This window comes from Bactrocera tryoni, chromosome 3 (assembly GCF_016617805.1).
Source record: "Bactrocera tryoni isolate S06 chromosome 3, CSIRO_BtryS06_freeze2, whole genome shotgun sequence".
Taxonomy (NCBI): domain Eukaryota; kingdom Metazoa; phylum Arthropoda; class Insecta; order Diptera; family Tephritidae; genus Bactrocera; species Bactrocera tryoni.
The window spans coordinates 68,609,551-68,620,980 of record NC_052501.1 but is presented as its reverse complement, the minus strand read 5'-3'; positions in this window follow the sequence as shown (position 1 = coordinate 68,620,980).

The following is an 11,430-nucleotide window of genomic DNA, read 5'->3' as shown; positions in this document are numbered from 1 at the left end:
TGTATGGAAATTTGATAAACGGTTATTCTTACTTGCTACAGAAACAATAGATATTTAGTAGAATTATTTTCGGCCATATGTATCATATACCAATAAGACGCTTTAACAATTCCGCAACACACAGTTCAGTGTTTCCGAGAGGCCACTTATGGTATATTTTTATACTCTCGCAACAAAGTTGTTAAGGAGAGTATTATAGTTTTGTTCACATAACGGTTGTTTGTAAGTCCTAAAACTAAAAGAGTTAGTATAGGGTTATATATACCAAAGTGATCAGGGTGACGAGTAGAGTTGAAATCCGGATGTCTGTTTGTCCGTCTGTCCGTCCGTCCGTGCAAGCTGTAACTTGAGTAAAAATTGAGATATTATGATGAAACTTGGTACACGTATTCCTTGGTTCCATAAGAAGGTTAAGTTCGAAGGTGGGCAAAATCGGCCCACTGCCACGCCCACAAAATGGCGGAAACCGAAAACCTATAAAGTGTCATAACTAAGCCATAAATAAAGATATTAAAGTGAAATTTGGCACAAAGGATCGCATTAGGGAGGGGCATAGTAGGACGTAATTTTTTTTGGAAAAGTGGGCGTGGCCCCGCCCCCTACTAAGTTTTTTGTACATATCTCGGAATCTACTATAGCTATGTCAACCAAATTCTATAGAGTCGTTTCCTTCAGGCATTTCCATATACAGTTCAAAAATGGAAGGAATCGGATAATAACCACGCCCACCTCCCATACAAAGGTTATGTTGAAAATCACTAAAAGTGCGTTAACCGACTATCAAAAATCGTCAGAAACACTAAATTTTACGGAAGAAACGGCAAAAGGAAGGCTTTTTTTAAAAATTAAAAATGGGCGTGGCGTCGCCCACTTATGGACCAAAAACCATATCTCAGGAACTACTACACCGATTTCTATGAAATTCGGTATATAATATTTTCTTAACACCCTGATGACATGTACGAAATATGGGTAAAATCGGTTCACAACCACGCCTTCTTCCAATATAACGCTATTTTGAATTCCATCTGATGCCTTCTCTGTATAATACATATACATTAGGAACCAATGGTGATAGCGGAATAAAACTTTACACAAATACGGTATTTGAAAAATATGTAAATGACGGATAATGAAATCTCGATTATCACTTTATCATGCGAGAGTATAAAATGTTCGGTGACACCCGAACCTAGCCCTTCCTTACTTGTTTAATTTGAAACTAAATTTTCGCAAAACGTGGAGTTGCCAAAAATAGCTCAACCTTTGAACAAAAAATAATTAAAAAAAAAAAAAAAAAAAACAATAAAAAAAATTTTTTAATTAAAATTAAAATTAAAAAAAATTAAAAAAAATTAAAAAGAATTAATAAAAAATTAAAAAATTTACAAAACCATAAACAAATTTAACTTTAGCTGCACCGAAACTATAATACTCCGTAAGGTGCCTTTCTTATAGCTACCATATGTAAAAGGTGACACATTTCGAGCTTCCCTACTTTTTTAAATAAAAAACACTGAAACTTCAAATTTAATGTAGCATATTTGATATCAATTGAATGAACATTCCTTGGCATTAATTTTTTGTAGATTATCTCTTTCAAATGTTGGCCGCGGCTACGTCGCAGATGGTAGATCCGCTGAGTTCAATTTGCGATGACTCGTTCGAGCATTTCGACTGGTAACTGGCGAATGACACGCGTGAAGTTTTGCTCCAGGGCCTAAATCGAAGCGGATTGTTCGCATAGACTTTAGACTTCAAATATCACAATAAAACTTAACGGTGTGATATCACACGACGTTGTTGGCCAATCGACCGATCCTAAATGTGAAATTATCTGCTCTGCGAAGTGTTCTCTCTTATTGAGAGAATCCACTGATTGATGCGATATGTAGAAAATGACTCCGTCTTGTTGAAACCAAATGTCGCTGAGATAATGGGCTTCAATTTCAGGTATCAAATAGACGGTTATGAGAGCGCGAAAAAGGTCTCCATTGACAGTTACGTTCTCACCGTCATCATTTACGAATAAATATGGAGCGATGATTCCACCGGCCTACAAACCACACCAAACCGTTGTTTTTTCTGAACGAAATGGCAGCTCTTGAATCTTTTCAGGTTGCCTTTCGTCTCAAATTTTTGCTTGTTTACCTGTTTAGTTTTCAAGAGCCCATAGAGGGAAGTGATGTCGCTTGAGAAAGTCGAGCGGTTTCAGTTCTTACACAAACTGTATTTCAAAGCGTACAAAGTTTTACATGTCGAAGCTGATTGATTTTAGGATGCTCAAGTGTACATAGTTATGAAAAGAAGGTATTGAAATTTGTAATTCATAACTTAAGTAGTAGTATTTAGAACCGTTCAGAATTATTAATTGATCGCAAGAAATTTTGATATTATTGACCGCAAACAGTAAGCACGGCTCAATTGCCTTACTCGAAAGCTTCTCAATTTTTATGAAAGCTTCTATATCTTATTTAATTTGTTTATATTTATATTTACATGTATATATTTTTTAATATTTTTATAATTCAGCAACACACATTGTGCATAAGGCATAGTATATAAAAATTATTTCAAGGTTACAGTGTGCATAAATTTCCTTCACTATAGCAACTAAAATATGTTATTAAAACTGGCTCAGTTGCAATAACAGTAATCTCTCGCGGATGGTTAACATGAAAAACTACACAAAAGTTTTCACAGAGTTGCATATACTGATACTAGGGTGGGTAAAAAAATACGAATACATTTTTTTTCGCTTGAACTTTGAAAAATGCATTCTTAGACCTATATTTCGAAGCTCTTTGTAATTATGAGCTCTTAATTGTTACGAGAAGATTCTAATCTATGCACCTGCCTTTGCCTCTAACTCTGCCGCTATCTTTGCTTTCTATTTTTCTTTGCTTCTCTTCTAATCTTTAGATTTTGGTTCCATTTCTGCCTTTGTCTCCGTCTCTATCTCTTCCCATTTTTATTTCACATTCTCTGTCTTCCTTTACTTCCAATAACTCGTGTTGGGAGAGGGACTCCGGCGTTGCGTTCTGGTATTCATGCTAGAAAACACTCCAGCTCTGAAAGTAGCAGAGGAAGAGGAAGATCTCCACTCAATTGGAAAGACCAGGACGCCCATTTGTTTTTTCTACAGTTTGTACAGAGCAGCATACCTTCCCGTTACAATTAAAGCATCATACTTGCTTGAAGATACTTTCGCAGAAGTATCTAAGAACCTATATTTCAAAGCACCCCGAGCGAAAAGAATATTTCTTTTGTTTTGACCCACCCTACTACATACATATGTACATACGTACACACGTGAGTCGGTATTAAATATTGCAAAATAATTTCGCAAATTGATGGTTTCTGATTACTCAAGGCAAAAAATAAAGAATAAAAAAATAACAAATAACTTGCAACGATTTATTAAAAATCGCAAAATCCAAGCGCCCAGACGCAGTGATTTTAAAGTGTTGCGTTGATTACAGTTATTTCGCTGTTAACTATGCAGGGTGAGCAGCGCTTGGCGGCCAAACGTACTTGAGCGCTTACGAGCAAATACAAATGATGCGGTGTTTTGAGTCTAGAAAAACAACAAAAAAATATGTTTGATGAACTAAAACAGCTGCAGTTAAAGAAAATAAGACAAAAATTGTGCTTTTGATATCAAATTGCATTTTTTAAAATGTTCGACTATAAGCCATAATTATTTGTGGGAAACGCCAAACGATTTATTATTTTCATAAATGCTAATTTTGCATACGGTGAATTTTTTTGCATGCGGTGACATCATCAGTCACTTGATTCATTTGACCAAAATAATAGCTTTTAAATATTTTAATTATGATTTTTTATTGTTTTTGTTGTAATTGTATGGGCCACTGCCCGCTGAGACGCTGTCATTTCGTTTGATAAGTTAATTGGTCAGCGCAACAATGACAGCGTTTGTTGTGGTTGTTGTCGTTTTTGCTTTTGTTTTAGCAAATACTATACCAGAAAGCTTAGGTTCACAAGCAGCAGCAGAACAGAAAGACAAAAGAAAGCCGAGAGAAAGAAGAAATTGTTCGAAACTCAGTCAATTATTAGTTGCTAACAAATTGGAGGGCAAAAAAAGCAATGCGAAATAAAATATATGTGACGCACAGCTGTGGGTTACCGGTGAAAACAGACACCGAAAATAGCTAACCAGCAAACTGTTGACACCATTTTTGCATAATAAGCGAAGAAAGAAAGTTCCTAAGCAATATAAAGGCAAATATATTTCAAACACAGACGACCACCGCGCGCTCCAACACACAGCGTTCGAGCGGCAGCGCGGCGCGTTCACTGTGGGGCGCTTCCAACGATGCGCTGCGCAAGCCAGACAGGCCAAAGCGTTGTGCAAAATATTTACCTACGTTTAGTAAATATTTGTGTAGCGCTTTGCCGCACAGCGCACGCAGCACAGCATGCCACACGCTTTTGTCAAATAAATTAAATAAGTTGGGAAATTTCACGCGCGGCGCGCTGCATACTGCGAGCGCTCTCTAAAAGGCTGCTTTAAATTCAATGAATTACGGCGAAAATTAACGGTTGTGTTGCATGCAACAATTTTAGCGCTGTGGCACGCATCGCCGCTGCCACACAGCGCTTGGCGCTCAGTTTCACTTTCCACTTTTCCTTTATGGGCAACGCCATATTTGGCGATGGCCCAGCATGTCCCAGTTGCAACAGTTGCAGCGTGGCGCGCAGCGCTCAGCCGCCAGACAGCCAAGCGTCCAAGCGGCAGCTATTTGACCAAGCGACCTACTAACCAGTCCAACGCGTTTGTGTCCCGTTTTGGCCTCTGCCGCTGCCGCTGCCGCGTTTCACACAGCCACAATCTCGTTCAGCTATGACGATTGCACAAGCGCGCTTTGCATTTGGTTGCCAGCGCCGTGGTTGCCACCAGCGGCTGTCTGTCGCATAAATCAGTCAGAAACATGTTGCGTTTAGCGTAACAACAAATATTTGCGATGATTTATTTTTTATTTACGTGAGTATTTTTGACAATTCCGCTTTGATGGCTTTGTGCCTTCGGTGTCGCGGACGCCGAGGCTGGTGAGCTCATCTTCAACTTTAACATCTCTGTTTGCCTGTCCATAATTTGGTTGCTGTTTATGGCAGTTTCGCGTGCTAAAGTCAGTCATAGTGTGGTATGCTTTGTATTTGCATGCGATCGTTCGTTATTTGCCTAAAAGCAGCTGCAGATGTGGCTTTAGACGGTATATGGCTCTTGACACCTTCGTACTTTTAGAGTTCATGTGTACATACATATTGAACTGAGTGATTGAATCTTTGAGACGAGACAGGCTTTGGCACACAACGTGAGCTTTAATATATATATATATATATATATATATATATATATATATATATATTTATATATATATATTTATATATAAAAGTAAGGTTAGACTTATGTATGGATATGTTCAAAATCAAATTCGAATGGCTGAAAGGTTTTATAAAGAGATTTTTCATTTCAAAAATATTCTGGAAGATTTTTCGTTGGCTAGTACCGCACGTCTATTATTTGAACAAACTCTTTTGTCAACTAAAAATTAAAATCAAGCGCTATATTAGCTCTTAGATCTAACTAAACTCCAAGACTATTTAGAATTACTTGCTCATAATCTTTCTGACTTTTATTTCGGTCGAAGTTGGAACTCCACTCACTTCTTCTTACTTTGTTAAAATATTGTCATTCAAATCAATTTTTAGTAAATACTTCTCAAGTATCATATTTGGGGATAAAAGTTTTAAGAATACTTTTTATAGAAACCCAATACTATGTATATATTGGTGTGTTGCAACCTAATCTCTAGCCTATCTTCCTTAAATTAATGCAAAAAGAAAGAATCAAACAACTTTCTTGAACAGGAACGCAAAAGTAGACGTGTTAGCACAGTCTGACATAGATTTCCTTGATATGGAAAATCTTGCTATAAGCTTCGATCCCAACAGTAATTTCGCTTGGATAGCTGAGAACACCGGTTCGTTGTGTTACATAAAACTCCTATCTAATAGATCATAAGATCCTTACAACCCGACAAAGTGCTTTTTGTCTATCACAAAGTCTTGGAGATGGTTAATGTCAGTTTCTGCTATGTGTCCTGGTTCGCCGAAGGAGAAAGTGCTTGGCTGTTTTCACTTCATCCTCCTCCATACAATTTTATCAACTCATGTCCGTCAAGATTTTTAGCTTTTGCAATGTCCAGTAAGAACCCCTACTATTGCGGCAAGATGAACTTGGCTAAGTTCGGAATGGAGACAATCGAGAACCATTTTTATCCTCTTTCGATGTGAGCGGGTTAAGTTTGCCTCCACTGACTAGCACATCGACTTTGCAGTTGCCAGCGATTCTGCTATGACCAAATGAGTCCTATTGATGCTTGATGCTACTTCTGGTGAGGACAGACACTCCTTGACTAGATTTGAGTGCACAGTTAGCGAGCTCAGCGCTAGATTGCCGCTGTGCTATCGGAGTGAATGCTAATCTCCAAGAAACTGTACTCTGGAGCAGTAAGTCTACTGTTTCCTTAATAGCAGCTCATTCAGATGGAGAGCGCTTCTTACAGAAAACTCACCCTAAAATCTCTTTCTCACTGCGCCCATTCTCCATATATTTTTTCATACTCTCATATTCCTAGTCGGTATGTGAGTAGAGAAAAAGCCGCCACGAGTAGCCACTGTGACGCAGTGAGCTATGTCAGTTTGCAGGAATGCAGTTGGAGAAGAGAGAATTTCGGCGTAACCTTGTTGGGACCATTAAAATATTAAATATTAATATTAAACATATCTCGAAAATTTTTTTTTATGTTAAGATTGATTCATTGTAACGGTACATATTTTATAAAGTTTGTTTAAATAAATTAAAAAGTGGCAACACTTCTGCAAAATATTTTCAGAAAAAAATTAATCATCAATATTTAAAAAAAAAATTTATATAAAAAACAGGTGGCAATCTCTTATTTTTTTTTTTTAATATCATCACATGTGTGGCAAAACTCCTCAAAAAAATTCTAAAATGTTTTGCATTTTGAACCAGAATTTACAAAATTCTTTTTTTTATTAGTTGAACATTTTAAATGAGAAAGAAAGAAATTTTTAAAAATATCTAGAATATTTTACTTAATAAATTTTTTTATAAATTTTTTTTTAAAGAATAATATACCTGGTGGCAACACTAGTTACATTTTTGTTTTGTAAAGCTGTCTAAGGCAGAATTTTATATATATCAGTTATAGTAAATTGTTTTTAAAATAATATGTGGCAACCCTACCGTCATATCATTTTCTAAATTATTTCCATAAATGACATACATATGTACATGTGTGGCAACACTCCGCAAAAAAATTTTCAAATGCTTTCCATCTCGAACCACAATTGTAAAATCATCAGTTTTATTGAATTGAATAATTAAATTGAGAAAGGTGGTAACGCAAGGAAAATAAATTATCAAAATATCTCGAATATTTTACTTTTTAATTTTTTTGCAATTGTACCATTTAATTTTCTATAAATTTTATTTTAATAAATTATATACTAGGTGGCAACACTATAAAACAAATTTTTTGTGAAGCTGAGTTTTTAAGTCAGAATTTTATATACACCAGTTGCGGTGAATTAATATAAAATAATAGGTGGCAACCCTTCAGAATCACAAAAAAAAAACAAATATGAAAATCAAACATGTTTTTTAAAATAATGTAATTAAAATTTTTTTAATTGTAATATTTCATTTTTATTTTTATGAATTTTATTTTTGTAAATTATATACTAGGTGGCAACACTCGTTGAAATTTTTTTGTAAAGCTGTACTTCCTAAGCCAGAATTAAATATACATACATCATTTGTAATGAATTAATTATAAAATAATAGGTGGCAACCCTTCAGAAACTCCTAAAAATCAAATAAGAAAATCAAACATGTTTTTTAAAATAATGTAACTAAAATTTTTTTAATTGTAATATTTCATTTTTATTTTTATAAATTTTATTTTTATAATTTATATTACTAGGTGGCAACGCTCGTTAAAATTTTTTTCTAAAGCTGTCCTTCCTAAGCCAGAATTAAATATATCGGGTGATTTTTTTGAGGTTAGGTTTTTCATGCATTAGTATTTGACAGATCACGTGGGATTTCAGACATGGTGTCAAAGAGAAAGATGCTCAGTATGCTTTGACATTTCATCATGCATAGACTTACTAACGAGCAACGCTTGCAAATCATTGAATTTTATTACCAAAATCAGTGTTCGGTTCGAAATGTGTTTCGCGCTTTACGTCCGATTTATGGTCTACATAATCGACCAAGTGAGCAAACAATTAATGCGATTGCACCAAGTTTCGCACTCAGTTTACTTTTTTATTGGACATTAAACCAACCACACGAATGCGTACAGTGCGTACAGAAGAGAATATTGCGTCTGTTTCTGAGAGTGTGGCTGAAGACCGTGAAATGTCGATTCGTCGCCGTTCGCAGCAATTGGGTTTGTGTTATTCGACCACATGGAAGATTTTACGCAAAGATCTTGGTGTAAAACCGTATAAAATACAGCTCGTGCAAGAACTGAAGCCGAACGATTGCCACAACGTCGAATTTTCAGTGAATGGGCCCTAGAAAAGTTGGCAGAAAATCCGCTTTTTTATCGACAAATTTTGTTCAGCGATGAGGCTCATTTCTGGTTGAATGGCTACGTAAATAAGCAAAATTGCCGCATTTGGGGTGAAGAGCAACCAGAAGCCGCTCAAGAACTGCCCATGCATCCCGAAAAATGCACTGTTTGGTGTGGTTTGTACGCCAGTGGAATCATTGGACCGTATTTTTTCAAAGATGCTGTTGGACGCAACGTTACGGTGAATGGCGATCGCTATCGTTCGATGCTAACAAACTTTTTGTTGCCAAAAATGGAAGAACTGAACTTGGTTGACATGTGGCTTCAACAAGATGGCGCTACATGCCACACAGCTCGCGATTCTATGGCCATTTTGAGGGAAAACTTCGGAGAACAATTCATCTCAAGAAATGGACCCGTAAGTTGGCCACCAAGATCATGCGATTTAACGCCTTTAGACTATTTTTTGTGGGGCTACGTCAAGTCCAAAAGTCTACAGAAATAAGCCAGCAACTATTCCAGCTTTGGAAGACAACATTTCCGAAGAAATTCGGGCTATTCCGGCCGAAATGCTCGAAAAAGTTGCCCAAAATTGGACTTTCCGAATGGACCACCTAAGTCGCAGCCGCGGTCAACATTTAAATGAAATTATCTTCAAAAAGTAAATGTCATGAACCAATCTAACGTTTCAAATAAAGAACCGATGAGATTTTGCAAATTTTATGCGTTTTTTTAAAAAAAGTTATCAAGCTCTTAAAAAATCTACCCGATATACATCAGTTGTAATGAATTAATTATAAAATAATAGGTGGCAACCCTTCAGAAACTCCTAAAAATCAAATAAGAAAATCTAAAATGCCTCCATATGTTTTAATAAATTATATACATATGGTTACACTACAAAAAATATTTTTTAATGCTCATCTTCTTAAGCCAGAATGTAAAATAATATCAGTTTTATTGAAAAAAGGTGGCAGGCCTTTGAAAAAACTTTACCTTATTCATTATTTATAAAATTGTTGACTCAACAGTTTCTTAAATATTTACATCTTCTATCTTTCTTTCAAAACAGCAAATTTAAGTGAACTTCATTAAAAACAATTCTCAAATATAGAATAATACGCAACTTTGGAGATGAAAATTTAGGGTCTATTCTACTAACAAGCATACAAGCTTATTTAGCGAAGTATAGCATACATGTGTTTGTATTTGGAATTGTATATGTGTGTATGTTTGTATATGTAATGCCAAGTGCATGCTTGTAGATGATTAAAGACAAAGTCAAAGAATTAAATCTCTTCAAGCACCGGCCAGCGTTGAAATTGAAAGTAAGCAAAATTGCGCATTGAGTTCATTTCGCGAACCGCGCCCAACACGATTAAATACTAGAATGGCCCCCAAGGGGTTCACAAGCAGTTAAAGAGAGGCGTATTCAAAGGTATACCAGCGAAGTGCGGAGCGTCCACAAAAACAGTCATTAAAATAGTTGAAATACGCGTACAACGGACAGACACACTCAGTGATTTGCGGACATGGACACAAGAGTGGTTGCTGCGGAAAACGAATGAAAATGAAAACAGAATTAATCGCATAGTGACCGCAGCCATTCTTAGAACACAAAGAACGTTTCAAAACTCCTTGAAAATGCTCACAAAAAATGTGCTAATGTGCAGAAAATGTCACGATTTTGCTTTTGTTGTGCGGTGGTACTGTGATACTGGATATACCTGTAAAAAAAATCACATAGATTTCCGAGCGACAGCATTTTTTAGTTTATTTGTGTCGGTTTTATTATAAAATATATTGGTTGTTTGTTACAAGTTAAGGTGTGAAAATCGAAAGTAATTCTGTTTGGAGTAGAAAAGTACTCATCGAGTTCGAATGCCATGTAAGCACTGATTGGATTTCCCAGGAGGTAAACAGTCGAAGAAATATGATCGAAACCATTTGAATAAGAACTTAACCGAATTTCCATCTGTTTGAACGCAACATAATCGGTCCGTTTCCGAAGCGGATGGTTAGATTAAGTTAGGTTAGGTAAATAGGCTGATTTCTCCTGAAGCCACGAATAATGCCACATGAACTGCTAAAGACTTATCCGTTATGATGCCTATAACACCAAAAATTTGAATCAAACAGACCCTCCTATATCTACAAAGCGCTTAGAGCCAAATAAAAATATATTGAGCCAGATAATATCTACACTCCGTGTTCGTAGAAATTATAGCAACCAAGATGTTTCAACGTTAGTCTGGCGAAAGCTGGGCAGTGGAGAAGAAGGCATTCAGATATTCTCACTTCAACTTCCTCATTGCAACTTTGACAAGTTGGATCATCCAAAATCTTTAGCTTCACCACGTGAGTGACCAGTTAGGACGTTTGTCATTGCGGTAATGTGAGCTATGTGGTGGTTGATGACCAACGCTTGCCGAGAAAGGATTGACGGTCAGAAAGGTTTTGCTATATGTTTGGTGGGATTGGGCAGGAAATCAGGTATTATGAGCTACTCCCAAACTATTAATTCGGATATGTGCTGTCAATAATCGCTGAGAAATGGCCAACTTTGGCTAATATAAGAGGAATCAGAACCTAGTTAGGCACCCACATAAATAGTGACTTTGCCAGAAGCTTCCGGAGCTTGGCTAGAAGATTCTGATGCATTCGTATCGGCAGCTAGTGATTACTATCTGTTCCTGTTGATTAAATATAATTTTGCTAATGAAAAAATCGCCTCAAGCGAAGTATGTGAAAATAAACTCTTTCAGGTTTTTGACAATAGGCGCCAGAGTTTCTATAG